The 25,050-nt window shown below is 45.1% G+C and overlaps 1 protein-coding gene across 4 annotated transcripts in view; it reads left to right on the forward strand.

The window, feature by feature from the left end:
• LOC146861982 (phospholipid-transporting ATPase ABCA1-like) overlaps positions 1–25,050 on the forward strand; it is a 3,104,259-nt gene that overhangs the window by 587,485 nt on the left and 2,491,724 nt on the right. The gene's annotated exons all lie outside the window — the stretch shown is intronic.

Genomic DNA, 25,050 nt, shown 5'->3' on the forward strand with positions numbered 1-25,050 from the left:
GGCCCATAAGCGAGCAACCAACTCCCAGGCAGGGCGGGAAAGTACCTCCCAGAGACACAGCAGAGTCCGCGCACTGACACAACCCCCGTATATAATTGTGACATGTTCTCCGCCGTCGGTTATACCACAAAGCTCTGCGGATTCCGACGGGATGGGCAACACCATGAAAGCCAGCCTCCAGCGCGAGCACCGCCCCGCCCGCCGCAATGCCTCGAGGGGCCAGCGGGCGATGCGATCAAAGCAGTAGGCCAGAGCGCTGCGCAGCAAAATGTTAGCGCGAGCAAACAGTGACAGTGAAAGATCAGGGATCGAACACCTAATCGGCAGAGTGAGAGCCTAAGTACTTAACCATTAGGCCCGTACCCCGGCCATCCCCCCTGTAAACCCATGGCCCGCTGGAGCAGGGCCCAACCGGCCAGAACACCGGGGGAAAGGGGGTAAAAAGAGCCCAAGATCTTAGGGTCTGCTAGAGCAGGACCTCCAACCTGAGACCCAAGTACCTGCTACCGCAGGCACCACTTACCTGACGCAACTGGAGAGACGTGCGCAGAACTAAAAAAACAGGCTGATGGGTTGGGCCGGCCCACCTCTTATACAGGTCATGGGTGTAATGGGTCGGCTATATTGGGAAAGGATGGGAGGCATAGGAGGCTGACTTTTTTGCTTTGGAGGGTTCTGGTGTGGAGCTGAAGCTCACTGTGTTAGTCATGTGGCGAGGAAGACTAACGAGGAGGTAATATATATTACAAAAATGAATCACATAAGCTGTAGAAACAACTTTGTCTGAATTGAAATGGACTTGTTTGTATGTTTCCACATTTGTTTCATGGTTCACACGAAAAGGGTTTTAATGACTTGGCATATGTTTTGACAGTTAGAATCAAGACAGACCACTGACCCGCCTGGCTCTAGGTATTATTTGATGGCTTCCACCTCTATTCTGAGCACCTGCTCAAATTAGAGCCAATAATGAAAGCTAAAACTTAATAAGGCACAATTTATTGAAGGCTTCAATTTACACAAAAAAAGCAAGAGAGAATATAAAATGTGACGTTTGTATATGTAGGAATTATAAACAATACCTCTCCCTCTTCCTCGATCACAAGTTGAATCAAAGAGCCGTAAAGGTGTAATATAAGAGCTCTAAAACACCACTTACCTTAGACATTTTAAATTATTTAAAAATGCTGAGCGAACCTTGAGTCTTTTGCTCATGTTGTATCCGATAGTTATGGCAAATTTAAGATCATGATTCCTATGTTGACAAAGACAAAACATTTTGACTGTAATGTATTGAATACTCACTGAAGTATGTAACACTGAAGAACATGAACCTATCTGTGCACAGATGCAGACAAGCCAACAGATGCAAGCAGCCAAATACACACATTCAAACAACCCCGCACAAAGATCTACATTGAAGCAGGATGCCATTGACCCAAATGACACAAACCATCAGGTACACATGCACTCGGAGACAGCACACTTTAAGGCACCCACCTATCCAGGCCACTCGCTGAGTCTCTCACACACACTTGCGCACACACACACACAAGCACACGTACAAGCTTAGGTGCACATTAAAGTGAATAGATAAACATGTGTCTGGCTATTTGAATTAATCAGTTGGTAAGTTTGGTTGGACGGATATAAAACAGCAACCTATCTGGTGTTGCTGATATTTACAGTTTGACTTTTTCGTTTTGATACTTTCAAAAGATGTCAGTCTCCTATGTCGAAGCAACGGCAATTATAAAGTCTTTGTAAATTGTTGGCGCCTTGTGCTAAAAGGTGTGACGTAATTCCCAAAGCAGAGTTCTAATGTTCCTTTAAAAAAATGAGCATCTTCATTGCACGAAAAAACGTTCCAATTACAAAAAGAATTTGCTTGAAAAAGAAAACATTAACCTTATGTTAACCACTTAAGCTTTCATTTGTATAGATGTGATGCCACCAGATGACATAGCCCATTACCGAGACTGTCACGAAGGGTACGCTAACAACACCAATATGTTTGCCTTTTGTAAACTTTAAAAACATCATACAGACACACACACGCAGATCCTGCAAACTCAAACCGAGACCCAAATTTCACAAAGTCTAACAAACATGCACCCCTGTACACAGGTTTCCAAGCATGCATCCATCAATGCTCATAAACCACAATGTATACCTAGTCCTGTGCAGTTCGAGGCACAAAGTGACGTAGATTCGAGGAGCACAAGATAATGAGGAGCTAGGAGACAAAGGTGAAACGACCCAGGAATAGGGGGGCAGGGAGGTGTATTGTAATGAAACTCGGAGAATTTGTTTCCAAGGAAGCACAGGAGTATTAGCGATGCACATAAAAGTAGTGCTGGGATAGACGTCTTAGTGCAGTACAGTGTGGCGAGCACTGGGTCATATGCTTTAGATGCATCTGGGAAGTGAATTATTCACCTCACATGATCACCTGGCTGCACACCTCAGTGGAGCACTGGGTAAGCTTTCTCTTTGGAGGATGGAATAAAGTGCCTAATGAGAGCAATGGTTAATGTGCATTAGGGAAGGCCTCGGTGTGTGCATGAAGTGAGCACTGGACGTTGTGAAGCATATCAGGTGAGAACTGGGTGAAGCACAGTTCAAGGTCAGTGGATTTTGTACACTATGGAGCATAGGTTGATGCAGAGCCGCTGCTCAGTTGGGAACATGGAGATGGTCAACATCTCAGTGTGTAGGTGGTGGTCACAGGGTAATTTTGACGAGGTAGTTTGGTTTTAGTTTTATTTCTATGTTGTGCAGCAACGCTTGAGAACCCATGTTCAAGGCACAGAAAACAAAGCAATGCCAACAAAACACAATTCAGTTCAATCAACTTTACAATAATAAAGTAGTAAAATTAACAAAAAACAAAGGTAAGTACAAAATCGGACAAAGAAAAACCTTAATCATGCTGTAAGATTTGATCAAAGAAAAAGTTACAGTTGAAAGACTGTTTCAGGTTCAGTTTAAAGGCAGACAAGTCAGAGATCAACAGGAGGCTTGTAAGGGATTCACTCTAAAGGGTTTCAAGTTGCCTCATTCTAGTATTGAGTATCTAATACATTCTTCTTTCATTTTGCATTTATGGCTGATATGATTTTTTAAATTATAAATTTAGAGCAACAAATATTGGAAAGCGCAGAAAAATATTAGACGTGACATTTTGCATTCGAAGGGCTTGTTCAGCCCTTTATCGGATGTTGTTGGGGGATTACTCTTGTGAGAGGACAGGAAAATAACTGAATATTTTAGAACATTTAGGGGTGTATTATCAAGGAGATGTGATAAATATCGCAAATCGCGCTTATATCGCTGGATTACATCGCCGTGTTATGGACGTATTATCAACGTTTTGCTAACAGGTGATGTAATTCCAGGGATAGAGGCCGATTATCAGGAATAGCGCGTGTAATCCAGTGATGATTTCACAGCGCTAAGGAGAAGCTTGCTGATATGGGAGTGTGGGCCTAACCTGGCAATCCACCTCCCATTATCAGTATGCCTAAGTCAATTTAAAAGCAGGCCTTACATTCCTGCGATAACCGCAGTTAGCGCAGTTATTTTTATCACTTTGCAGATCTGCTGCATGGCTTGTAAATTAGCGAGGATTCCCATGTTGTTGTGCTCAGGAATGCCTACTTTGCATGTCATTAGCGATATTGATCGCTGACATGCAAAGTTACAAGGAAACACGCGCTAATGCTTGTTAGCGTGTCCTTGTAAATAGGGTGATAAAAAAATTGCCGCTTTTTCGACACTAATTGCTGAAAAAGTGGCAATGTTTCCCTTGATAATATGCCCCTTAGTCAATTTAAAAGCAGGCATTACATTCCTGCAATAACCGCGGTTAGCGCGGTTATTTTTATCGCTTCGTGGGTCTGCTGCATGGCTTGTAAATATCGCAAAGCCGTGTTTGCGAGGATTCCCATGTTGTGATCAGGAAAGCCGACTTTGCATGTCATTAGCGATATTGATCGCTGACATGAAAAGTCACAAGCAAACACGTGGTAACACTTGTTAGAGTGTCCTTGTGAATAGGGTGATAAAAAAATCGCCGCTTTTCCGGCGCTATGTGCCGAAAAAGCGGAGATATTTCCCTTGATAATATGCCCCTTAGGCTCTATGGAACAGCCTGTTTTGAAAGCCAATAACGCACACAAGCAACTTACATGAGCGCTCATACAACCACCCAAAGCTCACAAAAACGCAAAGCTTTGACAGACCCAATGCCATGTGTAACAACCCAGTTAATGTTTTTGGTCAGCAGCATTTGGCATGCTGGGATTTGTAAGTCTGTATTTATAATGGTGAACTCAAAACTACAATGCATATTAAAAGACAGAGAGAGAGAGATAGAGAAAGAGAGATAGAGAAAAAGAAAAACAGCACTCAATAAATTGAAGACAGAGCGAGCGAGAGAGAGGAAGAGAGAGAGAGAGAAAGAAAAACAGCCTTCAATAAATTGATGACCTAAATGGGCAGTGAAATAGCAGGAATCTTTTACAAAGTCATTAAAACAAGTGTGGCTAACCTGTATTAAAACGCAAAAGCTATTGGCAAATTCTACTTAGCACTGTTGCTACAAATATATTAGCATGTTTACACCTTTCAGGTGTGACCTGTGCTAACACGTGCAAGATATGCTCAAGAAGTTGTCAAAATTAACAAATTAGCTAAAAAAGCAATGCGTTTTTGCTTGTAAAGGTACAGCATTTAAAATGTGGAAGAAGATGTGTCAAATCATCTATGCTGCATGAAAATCAATGCGCTTTTCAAAATATTTATATATTTTAATAGTCATATGTATGCATACACTGTGTATGATCTCTTCTCCAGAGCATTTTGCTACAAAAATTATTAGAATAATTTAATTCATGCATATAATTTGCTCTTGAAGTTTTTTTTAATCCTTTCAGTGGACCAAGATGCAAGTAGTACCAATTAGTAAACAGAAATAAAGATGCTGAATTGTAAATTAAAGGGGTGAGAGCTTGGTGTTTTTTGTCTGTTAAGCGCTGAATCGAGACACTTAACCCTACGTAGTGCCCTTTTCAAGACTTGTTTAACTTTGGTGCTAATTCCACCTTTTTAACAAGTCATTGTAAGACGCATTTATATGAGTATTGTCGTTCCTAGTATATTAACGCTTTTGTTAAGGCTGTAATACATTTATTTGACTAAGAGAAGCAAAATATATATGCATGATTTTTCTACAGCTCTTCATTCACCAAATAGATATGAATTTGAAAGATATTCATAACCCAACTCACAGAAACTTAAAAAACTAATCTGCACTGTGTTTCCTATTGTGCCACTCCTATGTTTGGAGCACATTTCTTATCTTTTTGAGAAATTTTAAAAGCATTTTATGAGTAGATGGTCATGCAGAAGGAAGTCATAGTTTTCTTAGAACTCTGAAATGTGTAAGCATTTCCGCATACAGAGGGAACCTAGGTGTACCATCCTACAAGGTTACAATCCCATAAATGTGCAGCTTGTACAGGACAAATGTTTTTCTTATGGACAAACGCACCCCATGGCCCTCTTTAATTTTGGAGGATGTTTCCTCCCCCATTAACTTAACAACCGGGAAATGCACTCATGCATTCCTTTGAAGGTGGACCAAGCTACCAATCGCCTCCAAAACTGGATTTGTGGGTGACCATACTATCAATATTCCTGTATGGCAAATTCCATTTGTGTGGGTAGCAGTCTGAATTCTTAATTTTGTGAATCATAAATGTAAATATATTATTCTAAATTTTTGTTAAATTGAATTTAGAAAGACAAAAGTGTACAGATTTTTCAGGCGATCCACAAACATTTTTCTGTGAGTAGACCGGTCCTTGTAGTATATCTGAATTTCCAGGTGATTCACAAAGCATGCTCTTGAACTTCTCGTGTTCTACTTGAAACTTTCACATACATTTCCTCAAATAAGATGTGGAGAGGGTTGTCAAGCTTTTTACATGTAGTATGTTCCTGAGACCATAATTTATGGATTTCATTTAACTGAAACACAGGGTGCTGTTTGAGTCATACAAGACTGTTCCCCATTAAAACTCAAAAGGAAATATTCAGTGAAAAAGCTAAAAAATAAAGGGGATATTCTCAAGAACGTGTGATAATTATCACAAAGTTAGGTTAACGCAACTTTGCATATCGCAGTCTATTGTGGGAAAATAAGGCAGTGTTATCGTTGTATTCTCAACATGCCGGTACCATGGATAGTCTCACGACAATGCGCCAAATGACCACGTTAAAACTAGCGCGACGCAGAAAAAACGCGAAACACAAACACGAAAAAAGTTGCGATGTGGCCAATCGCGATACAAAAATCAGCGATAACCAGTGACAGGCCTGCAATTCCCACGCGTCATGCGGATAAATGCACTATAAAAGCAGAACAAAAAAAAAGGCAAGAAAAAATAAACTGCGTTGCACCATGGATGCACCCAGACCGAGTGCAGAGGACAATGTGAACCCCACAAGCCCCCAGATGACCAGCAAGGAACCTCGGGTGGGGGTAGGCCAAGGAGAAGTGGAAGAGGAAGACAGGGTTCAGTCCGCAGGAAAACAGGATCATCGTTTCGAAGGTGATAGAACACTAACAACAACTGTTCGGCACCTCCAACCCGTCATTGCCAACAAAGACCCAAATATGGCAGACCATCTTGGACCATGTGAATGCTGATGCGGTGTTGAGAAGGACAATGGTAGAGGTCAATAGGTGCTGGAATGATATGAAGGGTAAAACCAAAAAGACACCCAATGCCAACATGAAAGCAGCAACGCGCATTGGAGGTGGGGGTCCAGCGGCACACCAGGAGCTGGATTACATGGAGAAAATGGTGGCCACAGTCATCAGTTGGGATATGGTGCCAGGATTTGGGGATCCGGACACTGCCCAACATGACCTGACACAACATCAACAGGGTGAATACTGACCAGGGACTGGGGAGACAGGGGGAGATGGGCACAATGGCACTCATGCACATTTCAGTAGAGCACACTGCACACCCACAATGACTCTGATGATGTCCCTGATCCCCATGGCACAATGCAGCACACATACAAACACCAAGTAGGCCCCCGTACCGCATGGTCCCAAAGGGGTCTCACCCCACACATCACCAATCTCACCACCAACACATGCACATGTGCGAAACCCAGCAAAGATGCGTATTTGTGAGCCACACTGACAATGCATGTGACACTAAATGACGATCAGCATGGCTGCCAGCCAATCCTCATGACATCGTGCACGCCACGACACTGAAGTGGCTGAGTGTGGACAACATCCGTAAAGGAGCAGGTCACACTCTGACACATCCACGTGCACAAACAACCCCTGACATACACAACACATCTGCGGACAAACCATGCCCAAAAGTCACAACTCGACCAATGCGACCAATTCACCCAAGTCCGCTACATCTCAGCACTGTAGAAGCACAGAAGTCAAAGGCACACTGCCTGAAAGGGAAAGGGACCGCTAATTCAGAGCTGCAGGGGCGACTCACCCACAGTGCAGCACACACACATAAGACTAAGAGCACCTCAACATTGACAACAATGTGGTACAAACTGCAACAAATTCACAACAGAACACAGGACGCAACTGGTGCCGCTTGTGTTTACAAAATGGCCAAGCACAACTGGCATAGCAAGAAACTGTGAGATGACAAGGTACGAGTGCAACCTCACATCCCTGATGTAGTACAAATGTCCACTGTCCCGCATTAAATAGGCATCTGCCCACAAAGTCACAATGTACATTGACATGCAGTGTGTATGTAAACTTTGCCAATGCGTCAAAATACATGGAACACACTGTGAAACTGCATCTCCCCTTTACATTGCAGAGGGACAATCAACACCTCTTGCACCCCACCACCAGTAGCAGGTCAGCCAAGCACCATCACAGCAGGAAGCACCCACCACTACATCTGGCTCCCAGCACCTCACTGAAGAACACATGGCGTTCCAACGCCGTGTGTTAGACTGCCAGAGGGGGCTGTCTGAACAGGTGCAGGTGGGGTTCGAACTCATGGTAGCCAAATTAGATGCCATACATAGGTGTCTAAGTCCCATTAGGGACCACTCACACACCCTGACGGGCACCCACAGTCCACCCCAAGCCCTTCAACAATCCATGGCTGGCGTCGCTGGAGTCATGACTCGGAGACAACAACAACTTTCCAGTCAGAGTGGCTACAGCAATATCATTCGTGATTTGGGAAACATGAGGAGGGTCATGGAGAACATGGAGCAGATGCAGGCGCAAAGAATGGCTACCACGTCTGCACACGAGAAAGCTGTAGATAGGATCTTCCATGCCCTGCAGATCCTCAACATGGGAGTGATGCCACAAGACATTGCAAAGACAAATGCTGCTGCTACTTCTACATCCACATCTCAGGCTCCTGATGTGTCAGTGTCACACAGTGATGCAGACCAAACACCACCACCCACATGTGAGGCACATGAAACATCAGAGGCGGAAGATGAGGATGAATCTGCCTTAGTGGTAAGTAGGAAGCAGTAGCATTCATCTCCGCCATATGGCTTCTTTCTGCTTGGTTCTGCCCTCTGCATCATGCCCTGGATTAACATCTTCCACTGTCCCCCGATACACTTTGTGACACTAAGCTTGCACCTCGACATGGACTGACATATATTCTTTGCAAAACAATGACATAGCCATCAGCCTGCGGACTGGACTCTTTTCCTTCCGAGTAACTTGACAGTCCTTGAAGGACTCTGGCTGGCCCTCCACGGGGCAACATTGTAAAGTGTTGTCTGCATGGCCCAGTACTAAGACAGCGTCAACACTCCACTGAACGTGAATAATACATTACAATACACACAGATGTGTCATGTCCATGATAATCAAGTATGAAAGCATGGATGAATGTAGGGGCAGTGATTCCCCCTTAAGTCCATGTTGCTCATGTTGTGAGACTTGAGTCACAGGGTCCATCCCTGCACCATGGTGGTACATATCTGACCCCAAAAGAAGCCCTGTTGTCAATTGTAGGTCACAAATGACAGCCTATATGTAATGATTTGGGACACATGTGAAACGCTGAAGAGTAGGATTCCGTACTATCTTTGACACACAGAAATGGCATTTCAAATACGTGACACCCCAAACAGCCTCTCTGTACAAAGGTGACCCACCCAACACCTATTCTCAATTTATGAGATTGTTAGCACTACATGTTGCACTTACACCTGTCAGAGTGATGTGCTTGTACAGAGGAGTGACATGCACTCAGGGAATGGGTGTTGAAATGCATTTATGTGCACATGCTTTGCCTGTGGTAATTGTGTACTGTCCCATGATTGCTAAGGAATGTGACAATTTGACGTGCTCATGTGGAGAAATTGTCAATGATGGTGTTCCTACGGGCTATTCCTGCTGCAGCTGCAGTGGGGCGTTGTCCACCTGCCTCATCTTCCTCCTCCTTGCCCGGTACATCGGGCACTTGTAGCCATGGGGCATTGCTGTGTACACATATGTTGTGCAACAAACAACATTTAACAATCATCTTGCACACAATGTCCGGGCTGTACAGGAGCCTTCCACCTGTGATGTCCAGGCACCTGAAACGTGACTTCAACACGCCAAATGTGCGTTCCACAATGCCCCTGGCACATTTGTAGGAAGCATTGTACTGCCTCTGGGCCTGTGTGTTCGGTGCTCGGAGGGGTGTCATCATCCAAGGGCAGAGTGCATATCCTTGGTCACCTGTGACAGTGCAGAGAGACATGAGTCAATAGTTGGTTCTGCATGATGTGTTGGCAGGCTCACTGGTTCATTGGTGTGTGATATGTGTGACTTAGTGATTCCTGTTTGGCATGTATGCTTGTAGCAAATGAGCTGCATCACTGTCTATTACATAGCCTCACTGCTGCTCCTCCCTCCCCCAAGCCTATTTACTGTTGTGTGCAGCGCAGTTGCATCACTTGCACTCCTACGGCACACCATTATCATGCCTGTCTGTGCATGTACACAAGACTAACAACGACACTGTGATGTTGTGCGTTGAAGGTGTGCGGTCACCTGTGTGTATGCCTATGGTAAGGATAGGGTGAACACAGATGTAGATTTCATGGATGGCTGAACAAGTGATGCTGCCGTAACAGCGACATACACAACAGTTGGCATGTATGACCCAGGACCCCGCACGGGCTTGCCATCCCTCATTTACCCCTTCCGCCGAGCCCACACTCCGGGGACATGCTACATTGCAACATTGTCTATTATGGAACAGGTGGGGCCGACACTACAACAGAGACACACGCATTAGTCACTTCCTTGACAAGGCCAAGACGTAACCATGCCCAGAGCCCAGGTTGATTAACCAGACACCTACACTGGACTGTCATACGTCAGTCCACTCCACTTACTCTTACAGGGGGGTATGACACAGCTACATGTCCCAGGTCGACCCCACTGCCTGAGTTGACATGGTTGCATCCGCTGTACACAGTGCAATGTTATGTGGTAGGGCCCGGGGCCCTCATGCATACATAATGACCACATGGACACACTTAGTTAGTTTGCGGAACGGGCCCGGCCCCTTTTTTTTGCCAGGGTCACATGTCCAGTGACGCCTGTGCTGGTTGGTGTGGGGTGAGTGTAAACCAGCCCTCAGGGAGTTGTTGGTGCTGGCATCAACTACAAAAGTGATCAGACAATCAGAAGCTTAAAGTTCAGACAGCAAGGGTCCCTGAATTGAGCGGCACAGAGTTAGTGGCCCCGGAGGCACTACGGCTGGCACAGGCACACTGCCACAGGGCGGTGACTTGCGGTGCACTGAGGTAGGGCCACGGGAGCTGAGAGGGTCCTCGTCAATGTCCAAGGTGAATGTCGCAGAGTGTTCCGGGGGACAGTGGAAAGTGTTCTTCCAGGGCATGATTCGGAGGGCAGAACCAAGCAGAAACAGACAATATGGAGGAGATGAATGCTACAGACTCGTTCTTAACACCAAGTCAGTAAAAGCTACATGAGGATGAAGACAACCCCCAGGCCATATAATCAGATGCCTCTAGAAGTTCAACCAGAGAGTGTCCATGAGTTTTGGGGAACAGAGTTAGTGGCACCAGAGCTGGAAGGGGATGCAGTCTGCGATGAGGCCTGTGCACTGAAATAAACTCTGCCATAAATAAATCAAGGCTCAGATCCAAATGTTTGATGGTCTGAGGAGGCTGCCAAGGTTGTGGGCCTCGGGCTAGGAGCTTGCACAGGCACGTGGTGGGCCCTCTTTGACACACGCCGGTGTCGGCAGGTGAGCGGTGTGTAGGGGTGGGCGTAATTTGTGTAATCGCGTTACGCAAATCTCCGCGAAACGGTAAAAAATCTCCGCGAACACGCAGAAATTCCGCGAACACGCGGAATTGCTTGTTCGCGATACTTTTTTCCTGTTCGCGATCGCTGTTTGCGTGCTCGGGGTGAAATATCTCACGAACACGCATATTGAGAACGCGAACAAGCAAAAAATTTCGCGAAGTCGCGGAACGCAGATTTTTGGGCAATTTCGCGTTCTCCGCGGAACGCGAAATTACCCAAATTCCGCAAATTCCGCGAACGGAACGGAATTTACCGCCCAGGCCTAGCGGTGTGGCCTGTTTGCACAGGGGCGGCCAAGACGGGTCTGGGGGCCTAGGGTGCAGCAGGCTCACATGATCGCAGGCTCCACCACTCATGGCATCGGCCTCGTGGCGGGCTGTGAGGAGCCACCCTAGCAGACACGTTGGCCATTCCGGAAGAGAACCACACCCAGAGCAACTATCTTTTTATCCACACCCCTACGCCGGCCTGGCGTACGCCGGGTCAGTGCACTCCGCTCACGCTTACTGGGGGGGCGTACATTTCCGTGATCTTCCCCACTGCCTGGGGTAACATGGTTGCGTCCACTGTTCACTATACTCCGAACACCAGCAGTATATTTTGACACGAGCATGTCTGTGGTCTGCATACTGCAGTCTGGCCAGCACATCCATGCCACACTTGGCATTGTGTACATTCTCATTCATGTGTCACTTGCCTCCTTCGCACATGCCTGGTTCCCACGTCTCCCCACATTCTGCTATTGTGTGGCTGAGGTGCCATGCCGTTGATGGCTTGTGTACATGGCTAGCCCAGGTTACCACAGTAAGTTGTGCTGCTGTGTCTGGTAGGTGGGCATGTTGTTTGGCATGTTGCATGTGAGTTTGTAACGTGTGCATTCCCAGAGTTGTGAGTTGCATGACTGTGGAGTTGAGGTGTGGGGTGTATTCATTTGGTAATTACCAATGAGCAATGCAGTCCCATAGGTGCCAGCCTCAAAGCGCTGGTTGATGATGGACTGTCGGAAGATGAAGAAATCATGCACACTGCCTGGGTAGTTGGCGACGACATTGGTGAAGAGTCTCAGTTAGTCCACTATTGCATGCACATTGATGGAATGCGTGCGCTTCCTGTTGTGGTAATTGTGTGCGGTGGCGGCAGGGGGCACAAGGAGTACATGTGTGCAGTCGATTTCCCCAACATGTGTGGGAATCCAGCCATGGCGTAGAAGCCTTGCTTGGTCTCCAGCTGTTCCTGCGCAGTCTGTGGGAAGTGAAGGTACTGGGGTACCAAGCTGATGATGGCATCCAAGACAGGCGTGAGGAACTTGGATAGGGCTGGCAGTGAGACTCCTCTGACTCTGGCAGTTGTGGGTTGGAAGGTACCAGAGGCCAACAGGTTCAGCACAGCCAGCAGCTTTGTCTGCGGAGGGATGTTGGCTGTCCGCTGTGCTGGTACCATCAGCCTGTGGGCAATGCTGGTCAGGATGTGTAGGAAGGTTGTCCTTTTGAGCCTGTAGTGGGCAAAGACATCCTCTGGTGTTCAGTCAGTGAGGGTGGTGCATTTTCTGAAGGTCTGCTGTCTTTATCTGCGCTGCTTCTGTGGTAGTCCATGGGGGGGGGGGGGGGGTGTCCGGGGGGGTTGCGGGCCTGGGTGTGGTGACAGTGGGTGTTGTGGCCCTCTTGGGGCTACGAGCTGCATGATTAGTAGATCCATGGCATCTTTTGTTCTTCAGGTGTGGCTCCGGACTGGTCTCCCTTTTCTGGTGCAGGTTGTTGTCCGACTTAACACCAGGTAAGAGCAGGTGTTAAATCCCTGCTGCTAACATGCCTTATTGGATGTTTTGGGATCTTATCTCCGATCTGGCTGGTCATTGAGAATGTTGCGAAGTGGTGTTGTTGCGGCTTTTTGCAGGGGAACGCCTACACTGCATCCCATTTGCGTTAGCTGCCGGTGGCAATGATTTTGCTGCTGCTATCGCAGGAAAAGTGGCGATATCCGCTGTTAGCACCAGCTTGAGAATAGGGCGATACATTTATCACCACTTTGGCTGCGATAAAGTGCCGATAACTCAGTGATAAGTCCTTGAGAATATGCCCCAAAGTGTCTAATAAGGAAGAGGAGGGCATTAAAGTCAAACCCCTGATTCAGTGAAGGAGGTTTTGAGATTAAAATTTCACTCAACTTTGTAAAAAAAGACAGTCTTATTTACAAAGAGTTGGCTCAACAAAGTGGAGCAAGTAAAGTTGCTGTGCTGTGTTGCATGTACAGGAGAAAGCAGCATGGTGCCATATCTACTTGGAAGTTGGACAGTCTGCTCTCTATCTGTGTTGGCACACTTGGGGCTGCCATGCACCAATGCAGACACCCTTGCACCATAGTGCAAGGATTTCTGCATAGTAGTCAGCATAGTTTTTGTACAGGAAGTGGTCCCACCCTGCACACAAACTGTGAATTCTGGCATCTTGCTTTGTATGCGTGCTGCTGCAGAATGCAGCACACATGTAAAGAGGAATAAAATGGGGAGAAATAAAAACATTTTTCCTTGTTACACCTGCTTAAGGGATATTCAGTATTTCAGCACAAATCCCTGTCTCCTATTCTTTGTAGATGGGGATTTGCTTCAAATGAGTGGCTGTATAGAACACCAAATTACCCACGGAACACCCCTTTTCTACAAACTAATGCAGAGGCAGCGCATTGCACTGTGTTACTTTGGGTTACAAACATGTGCAAATTGTGATTTGTTTTGGTTTGTAAATCCCAGCAGAAGACTTTGTGTTGGGTTGCAATAAATAGGAAATGCAAACTCATTGTAAATATTGGTCCATAATTAAGACCAATGTGGTCATAACATTCTCTAAATATCAAGTACAGAGGAATCCTTTAAACTGTGTCAGTCATGAATAATTGACCTACAAATAGGTATCTTTTCCATTAAACGTAATGTATTATATTGAAATGGGACTGAGTTATTAACTGTAGCTATTTTATTGTTATCTGCAAGAGGGTTTGGTTGTCTATGGCAATGGAACCTTATTATGCCCTACAGTCTACCAAAGAGCAGTATTCGGGAAGAACTAATCAGCACCCCCTTGCTAACAAGTTTCATGGAATTGCTAAAAGTAGCCCTGTTTACATCCTACTCTTTTCATTGTTTGGCCTCTACCCTGCAGCCATGGTAATGTAGGCAAATCACTTCAGAGCAAACTAAACTCACCACTGTCTTGTGCTATGTCACAACCAGAGGTATTCAGGATGGATCAGACTTCACTTAACGTAATTACTCCTGTCAGCCAAACTGGAAGGGTGAACATAAGAAGATTTTTGCATTAATTACTCCATATACGTTCACACTGGTATTTACTACGAAGAGTTTACTGTTGCCATTGAGGGCAACCTAAACCTCTTTTTATTTCCCTATATTTGTGTCCAGCAATAACTTTACACATCCAGCGCTGAGCTGATCAAATGTCCTGGCTAAAGTTGTGGTTTGACGGTAGCCTGTCAGGGGTTACACTGTTTGCATGATGCTAGGGCTCATCAAAAGTTCTTAAGGTAGCACTATCTCACATGCATATACGGAGGTTTCTTTCAACAGTTTTACCTATTCAAATTGTTGCTTGCTATCTAAAACAAGACTCCTCTAAATTTCCGTGAAAACTGACTTTGACTTAAAACTCCTGTTTTTCAATCAATCAATCAATCAATCAATCAATCAATCAATCAATCAATCAATCAATCAATCAATCAATCAGGTGTTTGTTAAGTGCGACTACTCACCTGTAAGGGTCTCAAGGGGCTGGGCAGTTGGGGGGTCGCAGGTTCCAGTCCATCAAGGAGGGGGGGGTCTGTCGAGGAGACAGGTTTTGAGGTTTCTTGCGAAGATGGGGAGTGATGTTGTCTGTCTGAGGTGGAGCGGAAGGTCGTTCCAGGCTCTGGCCGCGCGGAAGGAGAAGGAGCGGCCTCCCGATCTGGTCTTTCTGGTGCGGGGGACCATGGCGTAGGAGAGCTGGGCTGATCGTAGGGTCCTTTGGGGTGCGTGGAATTTGAGTCGGCTGTTCAGGTATGCTGGTCCGGTGTCGTGGAGGGCCTTGTGAGCGTGGGTTAGCATCTTGAAGGTGACTCTAGCTTTGATGGGGAGCCAGGGGAGTGTGAGCAGGTGCTGGGAGATGTGGCAGTGTCTTGCCAGGTTAAGGACCAGACTTGCGGCGGCGTTTTGGATGTAACTTCTGTAGCTTGCGGGTGAGGTTTCTGTTTATTCCGGCATAGAGTGCTTAGGCGTAGTCGAGCCTGCTGGTGACCAGGGCGTGAGTGACGGTCTTTCTGTGTTTGAGGGGTATCCATTTGAAGGTCTTACGTAGGAGGCAGAGGGTGTGGAAGCAGGAGGACGAGACAGAGTTGATCTGGTGGTTCATTTTGAGCTCTGAGTCCAGGATGATTCCCAGGTTGCGTGCGTGGTCCGTGGGGGTCGGCGGGCTTCCGATGGCGGGGGGCCACCAGCTGTTTTTCATCCATTTGGCGACGGCTTCCATGCCTTCTCGAAAGTTGTGTCTGGCGGTGTTGGGTTCGTTGGATAGGGAGAGGATGAGTTGGGTGTCGTCTGCGTATGACACAATGTTGAGTCCATAGGTTCTGACGATGGGGGTGAGAGGAACCATGTAAACATTGAAGAGCATAGGGCTAAGGGAGGACCCCTGGAGGGACTCTGCAGGTTGTAAGTGTAGGGTCCAAGAGGAAAGGGGGAAGTCTGACTCACAGCTTTCTGCCAGAGAGGAAGGAGTGGAACCAGTCGAGGGCCTTGTCTTGGATCCCTGCGTCGTGGAGTCTGCGTATTACGGTGCGGTGAGAGCCTGTGTCGAACGCCACTGAGAGGTCGAGGAGGATGAGGGCTGCTGTTTCTCTTTTGTCCAGTAAGGCGCGTATGTCGTCTGTTGCGGCGAGGAGGGTAGTTTCCGTACTGTGTTTTTTTCTGAAGCCGGATTGGGAGGAGTCGAGGATGTTGTGCTCTTCGATGAATGTGGCGAGTTGGCTGTTGATGGCTTTCTAGATGGCTTTAGCTGGGAATGGGAGCAGGGAGATGGGTCTGTAGTTTTTGAGGTCGGTGGGGTCCGCTGAGAGTTTCTTCGGGAGGGGGTTGATATCAGCGTGTTTCCAGTCGTTGGGGAACGAGGCAGTTGCCAGGGAACGGTTGATGGTGTGGCAGAGCATGGTTGCGATGGTGTCGGCGGCTCTGTTGAAAATGTGGTGGGGGCAGGGGTCCGTGGGGGCCCCGGAGTGGATTGACTTCATCGTCTTCAGTGTGTCTTCAGTGGTGAGGGCTCTCCAGTTTTTCACCAGAATCCTACTGTAATTGGTGCCAAAAATGTGTCAAAGAGCATAAATGGTCCCAGCATTAAAACAACATATGTTTATTTGTATGTGTGTGGGGTTTGCTGTGTATTAGATGCAGGGACATATTTTTCATAAAAAATGCTTTCAATGAAGAAAAAAAAGAATTTAAAAGACGGATTTGAATTTTCACCCTTTTAATAACCATCAGGATGAAGAAGTCCTCATGCAGGAATTGCACAGAGTTAGGGTTGATGCAGAAACTTGCAAGTATTTGACTTTTATAAACAGAGACAAAGAGTGTAAGATCAGGTTGTGAATATTATCAATTGCTGAAGGATTTTTCAGCCCATTGGAGACTGTATGTGTCACTGTGGCAGTTAAGAATATTCATTTGTGCATTGAAGACCTTAAGGACTGATTAGGGAGAAGCTATTCCATGAAATATAGAGCAAACATTTCCTCTGGGGAATGTTTTGTGCTATTATTTTATTAATAAAATAATGTCAGAAAGAAAACAAGAATAACTGAAGGCTGTTAGACCTGTCATCCTTAGGGTGGTCTTCCTTCAACTTTTTACCTGCTTACCTCCGCTTTTTGTTGTATCTTTTTGTTGGCCTTAGGACTCTGAGCACTTCACCCCTGCTAACAAGTGCTAAACTGCATGTGCTTTTCCACTAAAAATAGTGACATTGGTATATATCTGATTGGCATATTTAGTTTACCTATATGTTTCTTGTAGGGTGGTATACTAAATACCCAGTGCCTACTAGTGGGGCTGTAGTGCTAATTGTGACACATACACAAGTAGCCTATGAAACCTGCATCCCGCCTGTCATTGCAGAGTCTGTCTGTATGAGCTGTTTACTGCCACTTTGACTTGGCATTTAAATCACTCGCCAAGCCTTAAACTCCCCTTTAATTACACATAGGTCATCCCTAAGGTAAGCCCGAGGTAGCCCCAATGGAAGGGTGCTGTGTAAGTAAAAGGTGTGACATGTACTTCTGAGTTTTACATGTCCTGGTAGAGACAAACAGCTAAATTGGTTTTTCACTGCTGTGAGGCCTACTCCTCTCATAAGCTAGCATTAGGAATTTCTTAAAACACTTTAAAGCTGTAATTCCTGATTAGACAGGAGTAGTTAAATCTTGTTTCATATCTCAGGAATTGTAATGATAAATCCTGTTTGGTGGTAAAGTTAGATTTGACACTACTATTTTAGAAATGCCTCTTTTAGAAAGTGGACATTCCGCTGCTCTTAACTTTGCTGTGTGTGCATGCAGCCTGTCCCCAATACACGTCTGCACTGGGTGACAACTACACTTTTTTGCATTTCCTCCTGACAGCCGCAAATACAGGAAGGGTGGGTGTGACAGAGGACTCATCTGCATTTATCTGCATTCTGATAGCCTTCCTGGGCAGGAAGGGTTAGAGGGAGCACACACTAGCATCTGAAAAGGCTGTGTCCTGCTCCCACACAAAGGACTGATCACACCCCACAGATATCCTGGCAGAGAGGATAGGATGAAAGGGGACCTGTGAGGGTCAAGGAGCTGCTTTGAAGTCACCACCCACTTCAAAGTCACATTTGGGTCTAAGTACTGGGGCTCTGACCCTACCAAATCAGTACATTACTGGTCCTGGAAAGAACTCTGCTGGAGTAAAGATTGCTGTGCTGTAAGGATTGCCATTTTGCCTGACTACTGCTCCGAAGGAACTGCTTTTGCTGAGCTGCCCTGCTACCTGTTGATATCTTCCCTGCTGAGGGCAATGACTGGACCCATCTCACTTGAATCCAGAGTGACTCCAAGAGCTTGCTTTCTTGCCCCCTGTTTCTGAAGTCTCAGGGCCATCAAAGACTTCCTAAAACTCTGCAACAGCATCTGAAGTCTGCCATCTGAGAGCCCTGCCCTGTCAAATGGTGCCAATACAGTTGTGGCCCTTGCAAAGTGGTTTCTGCTGTCTAGAACTATCAGAATAAATGTGCATGCACGACCCCTCGCTTTGAGTCTTCGGCGATGATGCATGCTCCATCCAATGTGCTTTTTCAGTGGACTTGCATGAGTCCTGTAGCCAACCTGCCCTCAATCGCGGTCCGCCAGAACTTTGGATTTTCCCCATCCAACTCAACCTCAATTAACCTTTAAGCGCCATTGACTTCTAAGCACTATTTTTAATGTATTCTTTGGCAATTCCTAACTTTGGTTCTACTTATTGGTATTTTTGTCGTTTTGGTCTTGATTTGCACACATATTTTACACCTTGCCTCTTTAGATAAGCCTGACTGCTCTGTGCCACGGTACCAGAGTGTGAGCACAGGTTATCTTTTAGCGTGTTTCTAGTTTACCCTAACTAGGATTTGGGTCCCTACTTGGACAGGGTGCATACCTCTGCCAACTAGAGACCTAATTTCAAACAAAGGCAAAATGCAAATTGCTCCCTTACTCTGACTATAATCACTTTGTGTGTCAAAAGATGGTTAGGTGTAAAACATGGTCTGTCTGTATAATGAACCACATTTCTTTCTACATTCCAGTGTTTATAGTCAAACAGTGAAAAGTGGCTTTCACTAAGTATAGAGGGATACCATAAAAAATTGGGTTATTGGGTGAGGTGGTGTGAAAGCCCCACTCATGCAGCAACCACAATCCTTGTCAGGATGGACCATAAAAGTCACTAAATTAACCTTTGCTTAACCACTTGGTAGCTTGGCACAAAAGCAGTCAGCCTTAACTTAGTCAATGTGTGAAGTATTTATGCAGCACTAAACAGTAATAAAGTGAAAACACAACACAAGAAAAATTCCAAACCTATTTAGAAATATGGAGTACATTTAAAAAAATAACATTTTACCGAAAGACAACATTATTATCAGTAGTACCGAAGTTATTAAATTTTAAAGTTTCAAGTAAAAATTGCACCTAGAAGCATAAAGCACCCTTCATGGTCATCTGGTCACGCTGGACCGGGAGAAAATCATCACTTCAGGCCGATCGAATTGTAGCATGGGTCAGATACCGGGGCCAAGTTAGTCCCACTGAAGGTGTACCTTCTGAGTTTGTTGTGAAGAGTTCTGTTTGGGTGGAAAAGGGTGCCAAGAGCAGGTAGACCATCACGGGTGGTCATTGCTGTAGCTTCAAGAGCTGGCAGGGTATTGAGTTGAGGGCTGCCATCACTGTAGCGCGAAGAGCCACTCAGGTGTCATGGACAGTCTTTTCTGTAGCTTCACACTGACGGTCATCACAGGCTGTTGTTGCTGTAGCGCGAAGTGCAGCTCTTGTTTTGTCAGTCATTATTGGAGGTCACTGTAGCACGAAGAGCAAGTCTCACTGGAGCTTCTTGTTGGTTGTCCTCACAGACAGTGAGGCTTTGGTGTGGATGGGCCAGTTCACGGTCGTGAGGAGCCCAAACATCAGGATTTTCACCTTTTCTTGCAGAGGGAGCAAGTGTCCAGGAATTGGGGAGGAACCTCTTGGGGATCATGGTCTCCATCAGAGGCCAGCAGGGCTCAGGCAGGTCCACTTGCTGGTCCAGTCAGGTCCAGTCGAAGGTCCAGGAAGGTCCAGCTGCAGCAGGTCAGGTGGGCAGCAGCAGAGAGGCCTCTGAAGCTTGTTGTGTCCCTGCAGTTCCCACAGGAGGTCAGCAAACTGACCATTGGATTCACTCTGGTTATCCTGGGATGAAGGCAAGCAGGACCATTCTTCCTTCTTAAACAGCAAGGCAGTCCTTCAAGCATCAGGCTGTCCTCTGGCAGCAGGGCAGTCCTTCTTCTGTAATGTCCACAGGTCCAGGAGTGTTCTGAAGAGTAACTTTGGCGGTCCAATATTTATACCAGGTGTCAGCCGGTGTCAGAGTATTCCCCCTGGTGTACTCCCAAACCTGGTTCTGGAAAGTTATTCCCCTTCCCCTGTCAGGGCTATAAACTGTCTGGGGAGACAATGGGCATGGCAGGCCTGGTGTCAGAATATTTTGTGCATGTGTGTAGGTAGCAAAGCCATTTGAAGAGTAAGTATTGTTGGGTACAGCTCTCCCCAGTAAACCTGAGGGGATGGCCCATCCTGTCAACACCCAAGCCCCCTTTGTGTTAGTGTCTGAAAGCCATACACAAACCCCAACAGCAGAGCCATTCACAGTCATGTGACCCAGAACACTGGCAGAAAGTACAAATCCTTGTGACAAGAAAATGTCAAATATCGAAAAGGCCTTTACCATTAAAGAGGATTTTATATTGCAATACATTTCAGGATAAAACACATATGTCTATCTCCTTCCAATATAAAAATAGCACTTATTTTAATGTGATAAGTTAACCCAGTGAGAGTCAGTGGGAGAGATAGACCTCACATCTGTGAAAAACAACTTTAAACAACTGTAAAACTTAAGCACACATCTTCTACTTTTAAATGCAAAACACCTTGTCCTATGAGCCTTTAGGGCCTATATTAGGTGTGACTTATAAGTGATAAAAAGCAAGGTTTAGGCCTGGCGAAAGGCATATTTTCCATACAGGTAGCATTTTGTTTATGACAATTAGTGGGCCATGCGAGTTGTAGTTTGTGAAGCGGGAGTTCTAGGGAGTGCTAAGTGGTTAATTAGTATGCACTGAAGAGGGAGTGGTTTGGTCTTTGGTTTCTTCGTTAAAACAAAGTGGTCACGTGGGGGAAGATAGATTCTCAGGAAGGTGGATGTCGAGTTGAGAGTGGGATGCAGGTTTTGGAAGTAGGAGTTTGAAGAAGGGAAAGGTTTAAGTCGGGTAGTTTACGACCGGAGGGTGATGAGTACGTTGTGCATGTGTTCAATTTGAATTGGTTAGAGCGTGACTGCAAGAGGAGACTGAAGAGTTTGGAGGAGGGAGGGATTTGATTTGCGAGTTTAGAGATGTGAGTATGGAGTGTGAGAGTAGGTGGGGATATGGGAAGGATAATTAACCATGGGATAACGAAAGGGAAGTACACAGATTAGTTTGGCACTGAGGATTGACTTTAACTTTATTTAAAAATGTCAGGCGGTTTATATTTTAAGGGATTTGTGTTTAGCACGTCATTGAGGTTAAATAAATGTAATTTGGGAAGTACAGATTTTGTTATATGTTCGATGAAAGACTAAGTAGTAATGGTGGTTTTTAAATTTAAATTTGCAGTTACCCTCGAAGAAGGGCTAAATATATCCGAAATGCATTGGGTTAGAATATGGAATACTGCTCATGATGAATTATGCGTTTTCGCCCTGCTCTGGAAAGAGGCCTGGATAGGCACATCAAGAGCATTTGAAACTTTGAAAAAGCATGTAACCTTATATGTGGACTGAAAAAGAGAAAACATTAAAGACTGAAATAAAGTGGCATTTAATGGAGTACAATGGATGATTTTTTCGAATTGGAGTATCATTGAATACTATGATTTCTCTGTGCGACTAGGGTTGGGGCGCAATCCCGCTCCACCTAGTATGAATTATCGTCAACGCGCCACCTTGGCAAGTCACACGCCCAGTAAGCACGCGCATATGAATCATAATTACGGATTAAACATTGGACATATTATGAAAACATGGTGTGCATTAAATCACCTTTGTCGCATATTAAAAAAGCGTATTTTGCCAAGTCGAAGTGGTGGTTTAAGACTGCACTACAGGCTGCAGTAGCAGACCTCAGACATTTAATTTAGAGGGCCTAAGGTACATGTAGTATCATTTACTAGTCATTTACGAGTAAATTTATTGTGCAAATTAGGTGTGGCCAGGTTTGCTATGTTTGAGGTAAAGAACACAAGTGCATCAGCACTGGTCATTAGGGAAAAAGTGCACCAAGTCCTAATACCAACAAACACCAGTTAAGCATTGAAGGTAAAAATCTGGGTTTGGCCTTCCAAAAAGGGCAGGTCCAACAGATAAACACCCCCTTAGTAAGGAGACTTTCACTGTCCCACGGATGGTCAACTAGTCAATATAGGCTATGATCCCCACTTCAATGAAGAAAGACTACTTGATAAAATAAGAGATATTTGCCTTTTGGTGTGGATGTCTGTGCCTACAATGGAGCCCCCACGGCTGCCACTTCATAAAAGGTACTGATCCTTTTCCAAGTGGACACCATGTTGGATATGAAAGCTCAACAATGAATATTTTTCTAGAAAAACAAATTCCAAAAACAGGAGTTTGTTGTTGAAAAACAATGATTCAACAATTCTGAGGCACTGGAGGATTTCTCCCAGTCATAGGGTATTTTTTGTTCTGTTTCACTCTTTCCCTGGTGGCCCTGAATGGGAAAAATGTATGTTGCAACTAATACCTTAAATAGGGTAGATGCTCAGAAGTAAATTGACAAACGGCCTTGCAGCACACAGGCTGTCTGTCAAAAGTTCAGCATGAGGAGGCTCCACCAGCAGAAACTTGGGGGCATATCAGCAAGGGCCGGCGATAATTATCGCTCAGCGCTCTTAGCGTGAGGATAATTATCGCCGGCCAACTCTGAATTTTATCGTGGAGATATCGTGCTATTAGCAACGCTTATCGCCAAAGCGATAAAATTCAGAGCGCAAGCTGCCAAATGTGCAATTATTGCTGGAAATCCAGTGATAATCACACAACTTTTGGCGATAGCTTGCTGAGAGGGCCTCACATACTTAGCCATGATATCCACCTTCCATAGGATATCATGGCTAAGTCAGTTTCAAAGCAGGCGTAAGGAAAGTAGCGATAACAGAGGTTATCGCTACTTTTCTTGTCGCTATGCTGCTTAGCGACATTTCTCCCGTTTTTCTGGGGAGGAACGCCCACTTAGCATCTCATTAGAGATGCAAAGATGGGCATTAAGGGAAATGGCGATAAGGCAAGGTTTCACGCGATAGCGTGACCTTGCTAATCAGGCGATAAAATTATCGCCGCTTTTCGTCCGAAAACGGACGCAAAAGCGGCAATAATTTTTTAGCGCCTGCTTGCTGATATAGCCCTTGATGTTTTTACCACCTCTAAAAACTTCCTCTAAATTACACCCTCTCTTTTATATTTCCTCCTGATCCACTACACTATACATTACTTTATTTCTTGTAGTTGGCAGCTTTGACTATTTCAGTCAAGGAGTCTTCAGGTTTAGATCTTGCGATAGAACAGAAGAGGGCATTCTTTAGCTTCAGTGATAGCCATAGCTAACCATCTTATTCCAAGCATATCTAAGTTTATGATTGCTAAGAACAAGCGAATGAGAAATAAAAACGGCTGAGCTCAAAGACAGAGGTCGTGTGTCCTGCAACGCCTTCTGACCAAATGCTACTTTTTTAAAACAGAGAATGGTGTTTTCCTTTCCTTTCCATACAAAGTGAAGGAATGTTGTGATGTGAAGCAAGTGATAATCTTTAAATAAATGAACTTTAAAAAAATTCAAAAATATATTAGCAGCAGGAAACCTTCAAATGAGGCACATAGCTTTTTGTATTTCTTGGCAGTGATGGAAACAAAGGTTTGTAGAAAATCAAAACAAACCATAACACTTTACTTGTGTAATGCACAAATGATAATTATGCACAGAAATCTTATTTCAGCATTTTATTATTTGTGCACTGCAAAGGTTTAGCAGTAAAGCTGCAGGGCTGATGCAAATGTAGCGGCCATTTTAAAAGGCCAAATACCATACACGGAAATGAGCTCTATTTTAAGATAGTACACCAGCAGCCATGCGTTATTCATTTATTTAGTGCAATGTGCCCACAACTGTACACACACTATTCTGCCACCAATCTTTGGTCTAATAGGCATCGCCCATTTACTTTACACCTAGTGTAACACATGGATTTTTCGCAACCCCTGTGATTTCATTGACATAAAATTGATAGGTGCACCCCCACTCTAAATATTGTCCCAACATCACTGCTATTTCCGTTATGTAGATGCTGGCTTGGGTGAGACTCCCGACATACTGAAGGTAGAATTCTTATCTCTTTCAATAGGGTTTTTACTAAAATCAGACAGTAGGGCTTGGGAAGAAGCATGGCAGAAGGGCCCAGTCAGCTCAGATGTTGTTGGTGGGAAAGGGGACGTGGTGTCTGTTAAAGGTAAACCCCGGCAGAGGCAGTGACTGAACTAAAATTAAATCAGTGACTTGGTGGCAGGAAAATAAGATGGGTTTTAAACGAACATACAATACGAGTATTGACAGCTCAGAAATGTTCAAAATTATTTCGTAAATTGTTAAATAAGCTGACTTAAGACTTGTAATAACAAATGTGCTCAGCAAAATGTCTCCACTGCACTTGTATTTTGAAATTGTTGACAGGCTACTCGCTTAGAAAGATTTGTGCAAAAATAAACGTTCTTGATTTTCAAAAAATATTTTATATATTTTGGAAACTGTTAGAAATATTTCATT

This window comes from Triturus cristatus, chromosome 2_2 (assembly GCF_964204655.1).
Source record: "Triturus cristatus chromosome 2_2, aTriCri1.1, whole genome shotgun sequence".
NCBI lineage: Eukaryota > Metazoa > Chordata > Amphibia > Caudata > Salamandridae > Triturus > Triturus cristatus.